Consider the following 18,128-nt stretch of genomic DNA (forward strand, 5'->3'; position numbering starts at 1 on the left):
TTTCCCCCTGGCTTCTTCAATCTCTGGTACTTCCAGCTGCTCCTAATGATTTTCCCAATGAAACAGCTGTGTTTATGGGACTTTCTCATACTGTGATGTCTGGGTTACAAAATGTTCAATGTGTTCACAAGTTTCTCCCTGTGACAAACTCCAAAAAAAACTTCCAGGCATTTTTGTTTTGTTTAGATCTCCACTCATCCATTGAAATTAATGTTTGATAGAAAACTGACATGACTTCATCTAAGTATAGCTGAAAGAAGCACAGATAAACTTCAGTCAAGAATAAAATCCATCTCTGTTTTTGTGACATTCACCTGTTTTGACATCAGATTTTCAGACTCATAGCATAAGAAAAATCTTGACTGTGTTGGTACAAATCAAGGATAAATGGATCCCAAAACTATGTCACCCCACGACTGGCTGTCTTCAGGGATGCACCACTTTCCCCAATTCCAGGATGCTATATTATCCTTAAAGTCTTGAATCTTCATCTTGGTCCCAGGAGCCTCCTGGTTCCACTGTTGGTTTTGTACTGTTTTCCAAAGTCAGAGAAAACAAGACACATGGGTCTTGCAGAATTTTTAATTCTCCCATAGAGTAATAAAACAATTTAAGAACCAATGCTTTTAGATCAGTGCTGGTACTTCTGGAATACAAATTAGCTTCAGCCCTGTGCAATATACCAATTAGCAAAGTCAAAAAAGGAAGCAATATCTAAGTATGCCAATCTTTGTCATCTCTTTTATGCAGAATTCCACTTCAAAGCACCTTTCTTGTTTGTTACAAGATCACTTTCATAAGCATCTAGCAAATGTGACTAAAAATGAGTATTTTGTTATACTTTCATGCCTCTCTCCTCAGCTGCTGAGAATCTTTTATTCTGTTGTCCCTAGCAGCTCTTCAGAATGACACTATACAGTTCTCTCCTTGCTTTCAGCTCCTTATTTTTGCTCACTTATTGCTTCAATTTTTTTTTCTTGTCTTGTGCACCTTATTTTTTTTAGTCACCTCCATCATCATTTTTAAGGAGTAAATGAAGATGTTGAGAGGAGGACTGGACAGGAGGACCAAGAAGTTGAGTTTAAACCACTTCTTTTATTCCTTATGGTGCTACTTCTAAAAGTAAATTTGGATTACTTTAGGGTAACTGAGACCAAGTTGCTCAATCTACAGAGAAAGTAAAAGCTCGCTCTGGGTAAGGTGCCACCCACATTAGCATAAGGCTGGGATTCTTCCTTCCTACTCCTACATGCAGAACTTGATTTTTCTTTCCCAAGTTCCACTGAGGATTAAATCCCCTGAAATGACCAATATTTTGATGGTGTACACTACTGTGTACACTGCTGCTAGAAGAAAGTAAGCCCTGGCAATACTATCATACAGCTCTGATTTTCTATGGTATTATTGAAACTGGTATGAAGTACTGCACTAAAACAGAGGCAAACTAGGTATTCTCCTAAAGAATAGCTTAGACTGCTGCAAAGGGAGGAGCTGAGATTAATCCAACTTTACAAATTTAGATATGCCTGTGAAGTATAAACACCCATTAAGTGTCACCTTGTCCTTTAGTTTATTACGCTGATGTATTTGTCCTTGAATCATAACAGAAAAAGCAATTGCTGACAGGGTGAAGAACTGCAAGTGCCTGTCCCCGCTTTCAATACTCAGCCTTAACTGGGACCTTTTCAAGCAGTCAAGTTATCTGGAAACACTGCCCAGTTGAAGCTAATTGTCTACAAGGGCCTCTTCTGTAAATACGTGTCTGTCATCCTTAACCACTCCAAAGGATCAGAAGTGTGAAATTCATTATTCATTGGTGTACTGCAGGAGGCCCCATAAGATCAGCTGTATTTATGTACAACAGCCTGTTGTTTATTGGCACTGGCAAGTTTTTGCAAGAATAAACAAACTTGAAAAAAAAGCAGCGTTTTGTAGGAAGAACTTGCAATGGAATCTGTGTTGTGAATAGAGCTTCAGGACTATGACACAATAAATCACTCAAACTTCAATGGATGGAACCAAGGAAACATGAAGGTTGTTCCATTGGAACATTCTAGTATGAAGCCTTGGACTGAATGCAAAGGTCCTGCTGGGTTAGGTGCTCTGCAGGAAAAAGGAGCTGTCTCTGCCCTCGGTAGCAGTCAAGTTAAAGAGAAAATTAAACAGAAGGAAAAAGAAGTACCACACTACAGTTTGTCTTAATTTGCAATCTGCTGAAAAGTATCTTTTGTCATGGCTTGAGTCTGTCCTGATGCCGGGCACCCATCAAAGCCCCTCTGTCACTGCCCTGCACAGCTGAGCAGGGGAAAGGAAATACAACCATGGGTTCATGATTTGAGATAATTTAAGGCTCATGAAACCGTTATTCTGTGGCAGAAGCTTTGATGGGATGTTTACACTTTGCCCCATTAAAAATAGTACCACGCTGGGAGAGAGATCTCTCATCAAATACTGTCACGGGCAAAACAGGCTCAACTTTGAGACATGCACTGAATTTATTACACTGACACAATCAGAGCAGGATAATGAGAAGTAAAATAAACCCTTAGAAACACCTTCCCCCCACCCCTCCCTCCTTCCCAGCTCCACCTCCTCCCCCAGTGGTGCAGGGAGACAGGGAATGGGGGTTTTGGTCAGGTTATCGTGCGTGGTTTCTCCCACTGCTCGGGGAGAGGAGTCATTCCCCTGTTCCACTCTGGGGTCCCTCCCATCGGAGATAGTTTTCCATGAACTTCCCTGATGTGAGTCCATCTCACAGGCACCACCTCTCTGTGAACTGGACTTCCAAAACCAGGCCATGCACATCCAATACACCTTATTATATAACCTGTAGTACCTCTTAAACTATATTATACACTTTTTAAAAACTGAGACTCTCCTTTACTTTGCTTAAATCCTCAAATTGTCCCAGACAAAGACCTTCAAATAAGTCTGGAATCTGTGAGATTTTCCCAGGGGGTGGCAGAGAAGTTGAGGTATTAGTCCAGGTAATGAAAAACAAATCTGAAGAGAATTGTACATTTTCCTTTGTTTCTAAAATATTACTTTAACACTGTGCTTATGCCTAGGGACTCTGGCGAATTTTATGACCTTAATGAACTTTACCTTTCACCATCACTATTTCCTTTGAGACTACACATATATTAATATAGGAGACAAAGTAAAAAGTAAATGAAAATATCTCATAATGTAAAGTCTGGGAGATTTAACAAATCTACATGAGAAACTGCTGGGAGTTCATCTTTAAGCACTGGGTGACTGATATTTTCTTTCTGAGATTACCGTCTCTCCTCCAAAATGTGTGACGCTCTGAGACTCAGAAATCCTTTTCCTTAGCCTGCCAGTGATCCCCACTGTGACCTTGGTGAAATAGTTTAATTTTTGCTTCATATGTACATATATATTTTAATGCTGTAGCTTTGTGAAACCAAGGTATTACTCCTGCTAGGTATTTCAACTGTGTTAGATCAGATGAAACTAAGAAAAATAAGAAAGTCAGAAATAAATTCAACAAGTTTGCCTTTCTCTGCAGCTGCCAAGAATAATTTATCGAATTCCTTCTGTAACTCAGTAACAAGTCTAGGATGCACTTAAGTGTGAGTAGCAACCGAAGCACCTATTTTCTATTGTTGACTGTGGAGTAACAGGTTTCCAAGCAAAGGACAAAAATAGTCAGTGTAAACTTTGGAAATACATTTGGAGAAAAGGAAAATTATATCCCTCCCCAGGCCAAGGCATGGCAATTTAATTAATATTTCTCAAAAAATGGCTTCAGATGATGATGAAATCTCTCAAGTACTTCAGCTATTTCGATTCTAGATCATTTCCAGATTCTCTGATTCCATCTTGACCAATTTGGTAAGCTCATAAAAATCTAAATATTGGATTTTCTCCCAGTGTTAGATTTGGCATATGCCCACCTCACCCTGCTAGGAAGAACAGGCTTGGATTTTTTTTCCTTCCTCTCTTGTTATTTTATTAGGGGTCTGTGAGTCATGTTCTCCAAGACTCTGGGAACTTTGGTAGTTGTCTCTGACCTATCTTCTGGTAATGAATAGTCACAGAGATGACTTCCAAGGAAGAATGGCTGCCTGCTTTATGATGTTATAACCTTTTTCTGGGAATGTTATGAAAAAAGAGCTGTCCTGTTGTTCAGAAAGTTCTTCTTCTCATTTTTATTTCCTGAGTGATCTTGGTTCTTCAATTTGCCTTTTAAAATATCAGCAGCCCATGAGCCCAAGCCACTCTTCTGTTTTTATCACATGATGATCCCAAGGCATAAACAACATAACAAAAATGACAAAAAGGTTTCAAAAAAAGAAAAAAAAAAAGCTGCCAGCAGTGGTGAATGTTGTGTCTTCAACATTCCTAACACTGCAGGAAAAACTTTTTCCAAAAAATCCGTGTAGTCGCTGGCTGCAAAGATGCCATGAAACCCTTAATCTGTGGAAAAAGCTTTGGTGGAATGTTTATACTTTGCCCCATTAAAAATAGTTCCACACTCCAAATGACAGCTGTGCACCACACAGTGACGAAATGAAGTGATGAGAACAACAAAGTACCAATTTCCTGATTATTTTAAATTACACTTAGGAGAAAGCCAAGCAAATGGCAAATAACTTTATCTTTTTTTTAGTAGTTTATAATCAATCAGTCAGGAAGGTCTGTACTGGAGTCATGTTTTATTGTTGTTTGTGTTATTTTTAAGGGTAATCACCCATCTTTGGGGAACTATTTGCCTCAGCTGAAAAATTAATTTTGGTCAAATGGCATTCCAAGTTAAAGAAGTCATAATGGAAGTAATCTGCAGCAGAGTCTCTGCTCACAGATATGTCCTAAATAGGGTGGTGACACAAATACTGTTTTATACTTCATTAGCAGTCAGTTCATAACCCATGGTGAACAGGGTGTCTCAGAGTTTGGCTGTGAAATGAAGTGTTCCCTTTCATTTGGTTTGTCACCTTCTGTGAAAGCATAAAGAATTAATAAGCTCTTCTCTGGATCTTGCTGCTTGCACCTTTAATAGAGTAAGATCCTAGGTTTCAGGGAGCATGGAAACACCATTCCTGATAGGCTTCTCTTTCGATACTTTTTTTCTCTTTCAAGAAAAAAAAAGAGATTTGTCATCTCTTGACTCAATGCCTCAAAGAATAGCCATGCAGCTGAACATGAAATAGAAATATATATCAAAAAAAGCAAAGAACATATGAGGAAACAAATAGGTACCCCTGACTTTATGCAGCAGCTGGTTAAACAAGACAATAATCTGCGCTTACTTTTAAAATGCCTAAGGTTTTCAGACACTGTGGTCATAGATGTGCTTAAAGAGACACAACTGCCCAGTGATCCAGGTTGTATACACAAAACTGTGGGATTTTAGGAAAAAAAAATATTGTATCTTTCTATTATTGGTTTAAATAAACAAAAAAAAAAAAACCCACAAGTATTTCATTCTTCCCTGTGAGAATATGGGAATGAAAGTGCTTTCAGCAGAGCCAGGAAGTGCTCTTTTCATTAACCTAGTGCACATCTAATTTCAGTGAGAATAAAGCTGCCCAGGTTACCAGAAGGGTACAAAATTAGGAGTCAACAGAAACAGGAGCTCACTCAGTTTCTATTCCTCTTCTTTATAATCTGAAACTGCCTCTCTGTGGTGTGCTGAGAAAAAAACATATCTAGGTCCATATTTCATATATTTATGAAAAGAGGCTCAAACAGAAGCAGTCACTGTGTGTGGGGAGCTCATTCTGATGTCAGAGCACATATGAAATGCTTTTGATACAGCTGGGTCTGAGTTTAAGGTGATTCTTTCCATTAACATATTGTTTCCAATTGCTTAAAAGCTTCAAACATTTTGACTGTTTGTGCCAAAATTACCAGCCTGGGCTAAGTTTATGTGTAGGGGAAGGAAAGGATGAGGACCCAGAATGTTTCAACCAAAACCACTGATCTATTTCTGAGGAAAAATGTTGTTTTTCAGTCAAGAAATTAAGTTTCCTTTCAAACTTTCCACATTTTGGACTAAGTACATGCATTTTTCTGTGACAGATGGTTACAAGTATGATGCACACCCCAGCCCATGCATGGCCCACCACTACCTGACTTCTTAAAATGCAAAACACCTCCTAAGTGCCTCAAATGGGTACCAAATCCTGTCCCATGCAGCCATTTCTAAATTTCTTCTCCCAACCACGTGCAAGTTGTTGTTTTTTGGTTTTTTTTTTTTTTTACTTTTTCAGAATCCTTTGACCTTTTGCTGGTTTAGTAAGCCTGTCTTTCAGTGACTTATATTTTTGTGAAAGCAAATTTTGTTGACTTCATATTAATGTGTCTCCTGCCGAGGAGCATAAATTAAACCAAAATGTGAAAGGCGGGAATTCTGATTTTACTCCTGGCTACATAGAAAGTGCTCTCAGTGTTTGGGTCCATTTGTTCCAGCTGGTAGTGTACAGCATGTGATAAACTTTCAAAGTACTGTTTACCAAACAGTTTTATGACACATATTAGAGATGAAAAAAGCCCAGAAACTCAATTGTTATTTATAAAAATATGTAACTTGTAATGTAATAGCTTGTTCATAAATTACTGCAGTAGAAAATTCATTAAGATTCCTTTAAATATGGTGTGGTCCAAGGAAGCTTTATTCTGGGAAGTGACAAGGATGTTTTTTAATGAGTTGCAATCTGGTAATTTGAATATTTTTTTCTGAAGCTGCTTTCTTCTAATTAGAGTTTAAAGATTTTCCATGCAAACTATCTTTGTTCTGTCTAAATAGAAACTTTGTGTGATTGTGACAATCATCTTTAAATCTAATTTTCTCAAAAGCTGTGTCTCATATTTGGACACAGCTACATCAATGCATTTGGGAAGTTTTTATGGTTTGCTACCTGATTTATTTCAAGGTTTTCTGATTTGTTTTGTTCCCCTTCTGAGGTTTTTAATGCTTCTGAGTTTCCCAGAAAGCTGAAGAGGGAGTCTGTGTGGCTCTAGTTCTGATGTACCACAAATGGTTCATGTACCTGTGAAGATGAACTCTGGGCTCTGAAGTTGGGGTGTTTTTCTCACTGCTCCACAGCCTTAGTTTATCTGTACTAGCAGATTTTGTATTTATCTGTGCCCAGTTCCCATTTTATTTATATCCGTATCCCTCAGCCAAGTGTCTTGCAGAAGCACATTAGGTGATAATGTCATCTGTTATGTGGAAATTTCTCTTTCTGCAGAATTCTGTTATGTTTCTAAAAGCTCTCTACATGTCAGAACTCTTCTAAATAGTATACATTTGTTCTCTTTTGAGTAATTCAAACTTAATTGGTAAACCCTAAGGGAGCCCAACCACTGAAGAACTATAAATGTGTAGCACTTTCAATCATTTATGATACTGGGTATGCTGTAATATTCACATCAATGGAAATAAGCAGATGATACATGCTAAAGCATCAAGTGGAGTTTTTCCTGAACTTTGACCACCTGCTCATATTCCTTTTAAGAGCTGTATCTCAAGATTATTTGCAGCACAGAAAACCTGTGAAGAGTTTAAAAGCAGCTGGCACATTTGCCTGGTTAAAAAAGCAGCTTCTGAAGTAACACTCCTTCTCTCCATATGTCTCTTTGCTACGATGGCTGAACAGTGTGCTCAGCTTTCATGTATTCCCTGGGAATCCTCTAAAGCAAAAAATGGAAACAGACTATTGACAAGGAATAGTGTCCATGGCTGTATTCATACAAATAAATGCAGTCTAGGTATGTGCACTCATCATGAGCAGCCTGAGGTATGTCCCCGTCCTACCTTCAGATTAAATAAGAATACTGCCTTGAAGGTACATTTGAAATTGCAACTATAGGAAAGAAGAATAACCAGAGCTGGGAGGGATCAAGGATCACTGAGTCCAGCTCCTGGCCCTGCACAGCACCATCTGTGAGTCTTTATCTGTCAGCTCTCTCCGAGACTTGGGCAGACACAAGCTATTGTAAGAGAAAACTTTCTTTTTGAGTTCTGTGTGTGTTTATTCTGTGGTAAGAGAGCAAGGGGTTATGAACATCAGTTTCCTCTGTTGTGTTCAGAGCTGTTCCCTGAAACTGATTTTGTCTCCTATGCATTAACACAAGCTACATGGCATCTAAACACTTGTTATCTTGTTATATCCTGCTAGAGGCTTACTAAACAGTGACCCTTTGGGTCCAATGTGAAACAAACTCAAGGGCCACCAAGGCTTCAAATAGTTGCCCTTCCCCTTCCACAGAGAAATTGCAGTTCTAGTAGCTTGCTCTGACTGAGATGGTTTGGCTACAAGCAATTCCCCTGCATGCATGGCCTTTTTTACAGAAAATTGGAAAAAAGAAGAAATATTTAAGTACCTTGCTCTCCTAACGAGGTCCCACATGTGGAAGTGATTTGATTCTGCTTCCTGTCACTGCTGTGCTTCAGGCCAGCCAATTTCATTCCTATCTGTAGGGTTCCAGAAGGAGGGTTTGGAGGTAGGTATTGCAATATTGAATTTTGGGCAATCAACAGATACCAGATGGGTAAACAAATCTCATACTACAGCCTATCCATATTCTTTTCACTGGCCTGTACTTAGTTTTCCCTCTGCTTATTGAGGGGCTGCTTTCTTTGCTGCTGCAAGCTCAGAATTGCCCTGAAAGAAGAGCATTTCCTACTCCTACCTCAGACAAAGAGAAGCATGGAAAATTATTATTTCTTTTCTTCCCCTAAAATTTGCTTCACAGGTTGAAACTGGGAAAGAGGATGGGCAAGCCTTTATCTTTGAATGCAGCAGCTAAAAGCCTCGATGCTCAGCAGAACTGGAGGAAAGAAAACAAATGGTTTGGACTGCCCAGCCCACTTTCCCCTCCCCACGCACCAAGGAAAAGCTCTAAAAAATGCTCTAAAAAAGGCAAAAGGCCTTGCAGGTGGGGAAAGCTCAGGGCCCTGCCTATCTTCTCTTGGCAGCCCTGGCTGAAAGGATCCCTGTTGTCTATGAATACTGCCCTGGCACACTGCAATTATCTCCTGATTGCCACCCTTCTCCCCACCAGAAAAGATGTGAGAACAAAGAATACTTGTCCTGCCACAGTACTGAATAGTCCAGCTCAAGGTCTGCTTTATGCTAATTTCACTAATTAATTCCCTTTATTATCAAAGCCTCTTTTCAGCCCTCTGAACATAAGGTGCAGGTGAGATTGTCTAATTTGTCAATCGCCTGTCTTATTGTCAGCAGAGGTGACATCTGTACTGCTTTATACCCCGAAGGTATTTGCATTGAAAAACCAAAACACCTTCTCCCACCAATCCCTTAAATGAAAGAAAGCAGAAAAAGTGTTTGACTCTACTAAATTTATAACAACTTGTAAGAATTTTATCTCTGTTTGATAGAAAATATGCAAGATCTACTGCCACAAGGGCCTAACAGAAAGGGAGTATTAACCAGATAGGATGTGTATAACAAGCCAAGGAGAAATTGATCTGTAAAGCAGAAAGGTGGGGGCACTGGTAGGATTGAACAAGAGACTGAGGCTTTTGGGAGGCTTTATGGTTAAAAATATAAGTCGTGAGGAAGTTCTGTTTGGAAGTTTGATCTTTGATGTGTGAGAGTGTTTCAGAGCCTCAACCTTCCCCTATCTGCATGTCCAAGTTTCTGGTCTTCAGGCCAGAAACTTGGACATGCAGAAGCAGAAGTGCAAATTAAGAATACATTTACGTTTTTGGCATTAATGCCTTGCTGAAAGTCAGGTGGAGATCTGACAAGGATGTTATGTATAGACAGTAAGGCAAAGTCAGCCAAACCCTACATGGCTAAAAAAAAAATGTGGCTCGGAGAGATTTCACCTCTTTTTCAGACAGAACTAACCTTTTGTGGCACATCAAGAACATTACATATGCACTTCTGGGGGAACAAACTTTGTCCCATGAACCTTGGCTTGCTAGTGGAGGGAGGGAGTCTGTCTCCACAGAAGAAGGAGGAGACATCAGAGAGGCTCTCACTGCAACTTGCTTGGAAATGGAGAATGGGATGATGTTTTCCAAGAGATCACACGGAAAAATAATCATAACCAGAGCTGTAGCTGAATATATAGTTGTAGCTTTTGTGTTTCCTTATTCTGTGCATGTAATTATCTTCTTTAGAACCTCTTTTGATTTGGAGAGATACATGTTAAATTTCAAGCTGAAGAACTTCCTTTATGAAGTAGGATTTGGGACCTAAATTACCTAGAGTGATTCCCAGCCTTTTAGATGAGGGTGCTTAACAAACTTGGCAAGTGACAATGACAGGGTCTTGGTTTTGTTTAAATCAGGAGAAATGATAAAATCGGAGTTGTCAGGGAAGAGTGTGGTGTGGATATTGTAGTGACTTATACAGAGCTCTTGTAGAAATTACATGAGGAGGAGTTAAAAATTGGTATTGCGACTTTGAAAATCAAACAATTAGAGATCCCAAACCTCTGGCTTCATGCCACTGCTGCCAGCACACAGCTTGCTCACCTGTGGCAGTGTGCAATCCCATGAGTGAGTAATCTGAGGGGTGTCAAACCCAGCTGTGCCTTGCCAGCCTCTCTGCACATCTGTCCTCCAGCTGTTGGATACAACGGGAAAGCTGGGGATTCAGCTTGGGGAGCATCCCCAAGTTCTGTGTCAGAAAAAAGATCATAAATACTGAGGAAGTGTCACTGGGCTTGGGGAACTGAGAAGCTGCCTGCCAGTTTGGCAGCAAACCCTCTCCTCCAAAAACAGGAATTCTCTTGGGAGCATGCTCAAGGTACCCAGGACCATATGGTGTTTAATGTCGGGAAAAAGAGTGTATTGAGCCCTTGACTTATATAAAACCCAAAGTAATAAAAAGAAAGAGAAGACTGAGAGACATTTGGAAGAAATCTGACCTGTTCAGGAAGAAGAGGGGTGGGTTTGAAGGAAAAGCTGCTGAGCAACATCTTTTCCCTTGGCTCTGCCACAGAAGCCAATATGATCTACACCTCCCCATCATGAGGTGTGCAATACACACAATAATGGAGAATGTAACAGAGTCTGGAAAAGAAAACACTGCAAATATCTAGTTTTAAAACAAGCATCTTCCTCTATTGTTTTATCCAGTATAAGCAGAATATTCCATGTAGGGATGATTCAAGAGGTAGAGAAAAATTTTGGTGCAAAAGAGCAGAAGTGAAATGATGGCTTGGAGTCTTCACTTAAATTGCAAGATTGTTATGAAAAAAATCGGAAAATAAGTGAGGTATTAAAAATTCACTCTAAGATTTTCTTTTGCTGCAGGCTATTGTTTTTAGTCTTCAAATTTTCTTTAAATATATACATATATATACATATATACACACACACTGCTTTTCTAAGGGGAGGCTTGTAGATACTGACTCTAACTTAATCACTTCCTGCGTTATATTCCTAAGAAGCCCCTTGTGATTAAATACCTGGGAATTCTGTTTGGGACTGTATTTATTTAAAAAGTGTCTCTTAAATAAATGCTGGGTTTTTACATGCTGAAAGTAAGGCTTTCAATTTTATAGTTTCAAATTTTAGTGAAAGCTGCACTAACAACACTGCATCGTGACAGACTTATGGTGGCTTTTCCATTCCTATTCCATGTCATAAAAGAAACTGCTGAAGTTAGGTCAAACTAACTATGAATATGAATTTTCATTTGGTGCATGCTTCAAATCAGTGCAAAAATGTTTCTAAGGCAATAGGAGTACTCCAGTCTGCACACATACCTCTGAGCACACAAAGCCAAAAAACAAACTTCGAATATCACCTTTAAATGAACAGAAGTTTCATCTCCTATTGCTTTAGTGCTTTAGTCCAGAAAGACCAGGTCTCCCACCTTTTTTTTTTTTTAGCTATCATAATAAAAGTAAATAGCAAAACCTTAAACAGAGTCCTGGAAGGTCTCTTGGACAATGCAAAAGGGCAGGTGAAGGATGGATTTTTAAGCCTTCCTGTGGAAGAAATGTGGACAGAGTCCAGCTGATCCTCTGAAAAACCAGAAAATGAACCTTGATTGCCCAAGTCCCAGCACAGCAGCTCTATCAGACCATCATTATCAGCTGCCATTTAAGGTGTATTTCCTGCAAGTTTGCAGTTTGTTTCCAGGGGAGATAAAGTCCAGTGTTATTCTTGACAGGTATTCTTAAGTTAGTATCAAAAGAATATGTCCTTTTGGATAAGAAGTTTGGATTCAGTGGTTCCTTCATAAGGATTCAGCCTGAGAATAGTTTTGTGGAGACTTGGTTTAAGAAAGAAGTGATTTTTCTGGATGATTGACCCAATTCTGGACATGAGTGGAGCTTTAAAGTAATGGGTTTCCTTTACCTTCTCACTGAAGAAGAATAATGAGCAATCAACCCTTTTTTTTAGCAATGCTAAGATTTCACTCATCTGGACTTTTGTTAGGGGACACTTCTGTACAGAGCAGAGGCTATAACACTTTTTTCTAAGGATCCCTGACTCTCTCAAGCCTGGTGTAAAATCTATTGATAAGAAAATTAGAGCCAGCTTTTAGTAATGGACTAAGCTTTCTTAGTTAGCTGATAGTTGACTAAATCCAGCCATGTTCTTTCTCATTAGAAAAAATGTGGATTCTAGGAAAATACCTTGTGTCTATAGGTGATATAGTCAATCAGTACTGTTATGAATGTTGACGATATTTTCAGAATTATCCCCTGTGAATTAATACAGGTATGCACTTGAGAAATATTGTTTGGGGGTACATAATCAGTGATAGAAAATCTGGATTCTTTATGAACAGATTGGCCTTAGCAAATTGTGTTTCTGTCAGTTGGCTTCAGCTAGTCCTGGCACGTCAGAGATAGGTGTTGAAAATTGATTTTTTTGGTACTGGGCACCAGCAGTCTGAATAACTAATATAGAGAAAATTAACAGTTTTTTAGCTAAGTTTCTAGGTCTAACTAGGTTTTAGCTAAGTTTCTCAGTGCAAATTCGCCAACTTAGATATATTCCTGAAAAGCAGGTATCTTTTTAAGTGCCTCTTACATATTTATCTTCACTATATACAGCCTTTATTGAAGCATACTTAAGGGTTTATGCCTAAAATGTTCCTTCCTATTGTGGGCTTGGGAGAAGCTCTTCTGCTTTCAGAGCTCCTGGGTGGATCGATTGCCAAAATTGCCATGAGCTGATGGGCTGTGACCCATTTCTTGGTTTAAAAAATAAACATATCCTGTACTTGTCAACACTGGGGTTTTTAAAATTGCATGGAATTTTAGACAGCAGGGGTTGCTGAGTGATGTCACTGGGATGTACAAGCTCTCCCTTGGAGCTGTCACCCTCTGTTGCTGTGCTCCATGGTGACGTGCGTATTAGAGCTGCCTTTTCTCTCCGTCTCAGCATTGTAAACCTGATATCTGGGGTTTTTTTCTGCTGCCTAACGTTTCCCATCAGCAAGAAGAAAGAAGACTGCAACTCCCCCACACATCCACCCCCACAAACTCACAACTGGGAGCTGTGTGAAGAAAAAGTGACGGGCTGCAATTCTGAATTCGAAAATCTTTGTAAAGCTCTCCTGTAATTCCCTTGTAGAAAGGGGTCGTGTGTTAAATATAAACCCTTTCAGACAACCTAAGAAGGGAAACAGAGTCCTCTTAGTCAGAAAAATTAAAATCATATGAACTGATAATCTCAAGGCAGATTACCAAGTGGTTTCTATCTTTAACCTGGATTAGGCACTAAATCTGTTTTTGAGTTGGAATGGAGTTTTAGGTGACTCCAGAGGGCATTCAACACCTCACTTTTGGTGGGGTGAGGGTGGAGAAGGACTTTTTTTTGGACTGTGTTGTAGAAATGGCATTCAAGGGAACCTTCTCTTGCATGCTCATTCAGAGCTGCAGTTCTCATGAATGCACGTGGAACTTGGAATAAATTAATCAGCAGGCAGCCCCTTTGAAACCCATTATTTTTTTTTTTCAGCCCCATCAGTGGTGACAACTGACTTGCTGAAAGATAGACCTTCTTGTAGGTATAAATTGCTTAGCTCTAATTTTGTTCTCAGTAAAGGTGCTAATATTGCTCATTCTTAAATACCTGGCAAATAATTTTCTTTTGGTTTGTCAGCAATTATTTAATGTGTAATACTCTCTTGGTTGTTGCCAAAGAGAAGCCTTCTGACAGAATTTTGGAATTTGCATTAAAATAAAATTGGTTGAGTTCTTATTTTAGTGGCTTTTCATGGAAGATTTAATACATGCTGAAAAAGAAAACTTCTAAGGCATATGCAGAAAAGTTGCTGGTATGCAGATTTACTTTTTTTTAATCTAACTGGCAAATTAATCTAGATTTTTCTGTCAGCATGCCATCTGCACTATCTCAAATTCTTCTGTCTTTTCAGAAAAAAATCTTTGTAAATGGCTACTTCCACGGGATTTCTACTGTAATGTATTTCCACACAATTATTCTATGTATATTTAAGAAACTGTTGCTAGTTTGAGCTATACTCTTCAGAAAACCACGGAAATCAACATGCAATGTAACACATTTCCAGCCTGACAAAACAGAAGATGTTGAAAGGTTAGAGTTTGTTAAAGGAGAATATTCGTAATACCAAATGTGAGCTCTTGCATAGCTTTAGCTCCCAGAGGAGCAGTGCTCAGCTACCAAAAGGAGTGCACAGACAAATGCAGTTTATGCCTTGTCTGCACAGACCTCTGGCAGAGTGGGAGGCAGGAAGGTGACACCCTTCTGTCACTGAACTGAGGGGAGAAGGGCCAGCCTGTGGGTGATGGGACATGGGCACGTTTGCCATGTCACTGTTGTGTGCCTCATCCAAATCAGACCAGCACCTCCCCGGTTGCTGAAGGGAGTTGTCTTCGCAGATGACAGTCATATTCTGCATGAACTATAAGCTGGCACAAATATTCTGTTAAACATCTTTTTATCTTTGTTGATGGAAATTATTTACTTCATGCTTTGAGGTCTTCTTCACCCTACAGTATAGGGATGTATCTGAATATGATTTACTGTCTAAATTGATCCTTTGCCTGCACAAATGATATTTAAGGCAAAAGCATTATTTTTTATCCAGATTACCTTGCAAAAGTGCAAATTGTTTTCTTGAACTACTTGGAGCACCCAGGATCATTTCTGTACCTGGGGTGCAAATTTTAAATCCTTCTTCTCGGCTGAACTACTCCCTGAATTGATGATGGCCAGATCAATTGCAAGCAGGTTATTCTAACTCAGGATTGAACCACCTGTCTGTGAAGATGACAAAAGAAAAATCATTATTGTGACAGGTGCATTAGTAAAATAGCTCATAGCATGGACTCATTATGTCTTCTGAGTGTAACAGAGTGTAAAGGCAAGGTCATTGTAAAAGTTTCTTTAGGTTTTGACTTTCAGACAATGTGGGGTGCATTAGTGATGTGGTCTCTGTGAGGCTGTGAAGGACAGGCTATATATGAAATCTGCATTCCATATTGTCCCCTCTGGACCTCCTTATTCCCATTAGGGTACCATGGCAGTTTGTGAGCCAAGGCTGATGGTTGTGGTAAAAGGTAATTTTGTCTGAGACAGACACTAGGAGAAGAGGAGTGCAGCAGTGGGGCTGAGGAACTGAAAGTCTCTGGCTTGTCCTGTGTAAGAATCCATGTCTAAATACAACAGTCCTGAACCTCTCAGAGGGCTGCAAGAATGACAACATTGAACACAATGAGTAAAATCAAACTCAGCAAATGCTGGGTTGAAGCTGCTGTTCAACATCTCAAGCTGTCCTTGCCTGTGGAAAGCCTTTACTTTCTGTATATCTAATTCTTGCCCTCAGTAGGTGAAATGCTTGAACAATTAAAAGTATGTTGAAATAGTGCAGTAACAGCAGTGAAAAAAAAAAATTCCCTACTCCCAGCCTTCCTGCCATATCAGCTGAGCAAACTGAATCATGCCAGCTTTAAGACTGGTGCTTCCTCCTGCTCATACTTGGAGACATTGGCGAACAGGCCTGGCCAGAAGTTTGTGTGCCCTTACTGGGCAGTCCAGAAACACAGGTTAGGAAATTGCTGGTTTAATCCTGCAGGAAGTGGTTAGTTGGTGACATGTAATTCAGCTTCATGACAAAATACTTATGGTTTGGAAGATACATTTCCATTTCTGTGTCAGCATTAATCTATCTTCTTTTTTCATGGTGATAAGACAATTTGCTAGTTTATCCTGAAAGGAAATGGTCTTGCACAGCTTTAGCCAGGGAGGAAATATTCTTGAATCAGGAGTTTTGGGGATTGAATCCTTTCTTGTGCTTGATGACTATTTTTTCTTAACAATTGCTGAGGATCCCAGACCTGCCTTCTGCAGGTAGTGCAATCAAACACTTAAATACTGAAGCCACCACTGACCAAAACCAGTTCACTTCCACTATCTTTGTTAATTTTCCTATAACTGCCTGCTTCTGTGCTGAGAGAGGCTGTAAAAGTTATTGCTACATGTTGTTTGTAGCTTCAGAAGCCTGATTTAAGAATCATGGCACCATTGGAATAGCTGCCCAAATAACATGACAACAACTATTGCAGTCCCCACAGGAGGGGGTTTCTTCATTGCAGCACAATGAAATGTAAATCTGTAGGGAAATATTTTAAAATCAGAGAACATTTAACATTTCCATGGTGGTACAATACATGTTTTTGAATGTGTTCATAATTGTTCCTAATATATGGAATTTTTTGCTGCCATCATTTTAAGTTTAAGAGCAAGTGAATGATGCTGCTACCAGAATGTATTTCTGGCTGAATGGGTTGTTTTCAGAGATCTTAGACAGCATCACCTGATCTAAATTTATGTTGTTGTGCCAGCTTTTATTGAGGTATCCTACAGCACAGGGAACCAGCCTATTTTTTGATCTGTTCCTCTGTCAGAATTATAATCTGACTGAAATCCAAGGAACTGTCCTAAGAGCAAGGACACAGCAAAAGGTCACTGTAGGCAGAGTTTGACCAGAGGCTTAGGAAAAGTGTACAAGTACCTGTAGAATGTAAATAAACATTTCATATACCTGTTTTTCTGAAGTCGACCAGGACACTAAAAATGTATGCTTGAAGAGGTTTTAAACTATTATCAAAGATCTAGATAGTAGCTGCTAGATAAAACCACGAGTTACAGTAACATTTCAGCCCATTAAACCTTAGGGTCACCTTATCCTCAGAAAGAAAAATGTCTTGCAGAGTTTTACAGAACTTAATATCCAGCAGGAAGAGCCCTTCAAAAAAGATACAAGGGCACAGCAATTTTAAACAGATTTGTTGTGATCTTACTGATTCCACAGTACTTTGCAGACCAGAAACTAAGGCATCTGAGGAGGAGAAAATAACATTCAGTATATATAGTGTATATTTATCCCCATATTCTCTGGGTGTCCAGGCGCTTTAATAGGATTTAAACAGGTAGAGAAATGGATAGTGGAAAGCAATTTAATGTGTATTTCATGTAGGAAGTATGTGAAGCTTTAGATCTGATTATCAACCAGAATTGTGGATAAGACTGTGGGCTGAAAAAGGTTTGGGAAACTGCCTACTTATCTTCCGAACTTGTCCTGAACCCAAACACAGCAATCTTGGCTAGATCTGCATAGAATATATGGCAGCCAAAGCTGCTGAAACAGATTAGTCTTGGTAAAGCAGTGGGAAATATTAGATATTATCTGTGTTTTCCAATAAAAATTCTGCCTTTGTCCCTTGTCCTTCCTGAGTGCCTAAATTTAGACTCTGAAATGCATCCTTGAGAACAGAAATAAATATTGATGGTTGTTTGCATGTGAAGGTCTCATTGATTTTGATGATATTCAGTTGTCACCCTGTGCCATTAAACAGAGGCCACCTTTGAGGTAAATGTGGGGGGTTTGGAGGTTGCATATAATTGGTGTAAATTTCAGTGGCTAAGGAAAAATGTTATTTGAAATGAACAGTAACTTTAGCAGGAGAGTTTAGAAAATGTTGACTACCTGGCTACCCAAAAGAAAGTATTCTGCATATTGATAATATATGGGAAAGACTTGAAGAATTTGATATAAGCTGGTGAGGAAAAGAGGCTTTCGACTGTGCCCTTGTAGGCTCCTTTGGGATTAAAGGAATTGCAGAGCCCATTTTCAGTGTTCAGCCCACTTGCACCATGATTTCCAAAGAGCTCC

Source organism: Agelaius tricolor, unplaced genomic scaffold, assembly GCF_023055355.1.
Source record: "Agelaius tricolor isolate 1412-34295 unplaced genomic scaffold, bAgeTri1.0.p SCAF_74, whole genome shotgun sequence".
NCBI lineage: Eukaryota > Metazoa > Chordata > Aves > Passeriformes > Icteridae > Agelaius > Agelaius tricolor.